The sequence below is a fragment of the Procambarus clarkii genome, chromosome 26, assembly GCF_040958095.1.
Source record: "Procambarus clarkii isolate CNS0578487 chromosome 26, FALCON_Pclarkii_2.0, whole genome shotgun sequence".
Taxonomy (NCBI): domain Eukaryota; kingdom Metazoa; phylum Arthropoda; class Malacostraca; order Decapoda; family Cambaridae; genus Procambarus; species Procambarus clarkii.
Genome location: NC_091175.1, coordinates 12,390,491 through 12,391,897, shown reverse-complemented (window position 1 = coordinate 12,391,897; position 1,407 = coordinate 12,390,491). Strand labels below are relative to the sequence as shown.

The 1,407-nt window shown below is 40.5% G+C and overlaps 1 protein-coding gene across 1 annotated transcript in view; it reads right to left on the bottom strand.

The window, feature by feature from the left end:
• LOC123756627 (protein lozenge) overlaps nt 1-911 on the bottom strand; it is a 69,546-nt gene extending 68,635 nt beyond the window's left edge. The window contains exon 1 of the mRNA XM_069331918.1: nt 1-911. This exon is cut by the window's left edge and continues 692 nt beyond it. The gene's annotated coding sequence lies outside the window, so the exon portion shown is untranslated.
• Nucleotides 912-1,407: the final 496 nt, after the last annotated feature.

Here is a 1,407-nt window from a genome sequence, read left to right as displayed (position 1 = left end):
ACACAACCTGAACTTTTCAATGACCAAGGTCTTGATTTTCAGTTGAATTGAAACCTGTTTTATAGACTTCATTTTCTCAGACTTTAAATAATTGTGTTGTTTTTAGTCTTTTCTTGGAGCCAGTATATGTGTGTGTGTGTGTGTGTGTTTTTTTTAGCTTAAATTCGTAGATTCAAAATGTTGGTTTTCAAGACTTTTTTTCATTGTCTCTTCAAGCTAAATTTGCTTAACTTAAAAATCACTGTTTTATGTATATTGCCTTAAATGATATTGAATTTGTTGACAATTTTCCTTCATTAGTTTTCAGTCTTCATTCCTCTTTCAGTTAAGTGTTTATAAAAATATTTTGTGTTCTTTTATATTTTCTAATTTTTTTATATCATGTCAAATTGTCTTCACTGTTAATTTCGGTTTGTCGATAATAACGTAATTCTTGTTTGATCTGAAGGATAGTCTTAGCGTGCGAATGGCGTTGCTTATTCGGTAGTTCAGTAGTTGTTTGATGGGAGTTTACAAATGCATTTCAAAACGTGTTTAAACACTGGGAATGTCTACGGCCAGAATGACATCATTCTAAAAATCCAGGAAATGTGTATTGCTTGTTATGTGTTTTACTTTAAAAACCGACGAAGAAAGGATAGTTAACTACCTATCTCTCTCCACTTAGAATGGCTCAATTAACACCCGGGAAACTATCCAAGTATTTGTTTCTTGTGGATGAGTTTGACTTATTCATCCAACCAAATGGGTTAGAAGGAGCACGTGGTCCGCACCAGCTGATCGCTCGTCAACAAGTTATGATGACGTCACAACCACCACCAGCTGGTCGTCTCGTGCGGCACTCACACACACACACACACACGCACACACCCACGCCGAGTGCTCACGTCCACAGCCGCAAACACTCACCACCTGCGGCTGAGGGTGACTGACGTGGCCGCCTTGTGGCCATGTGGTCTCCCACTCCAGCCCAAACCACGCCCACTTTGACCATGACTCCTCCCACAATCCACAAAGCCATCTGAGCCTCTCTGATTCGATTTTTATTTACATACACCTCTCGATTACCAGTCATGTGAATCCAATAATCGCATAGAGAAGATTAATTTCACATGCACTAGCATAAAAAAGCGGAATAAATATATAATACAAACGGAGAAAATTAAGGAGGCAAATAATCTAGCGGTATGCAACTCCCCAGAGGTTAACCAATAAACAATCAGTGTGGTGCTTAGGCTCCGCCCACCTCCCCGCCACCAAGCCGTCACAACACCGCCGACCACGTGGACGGGAGGGTCAGCATCTGCTCCCGCTGGCCCCAGCAAGCTGACATTCACAGCCTCGCGGGAGCATAATAATTGAGATTACAATGTTACTATCCATAATACTGAATATAAAAAATGTTTT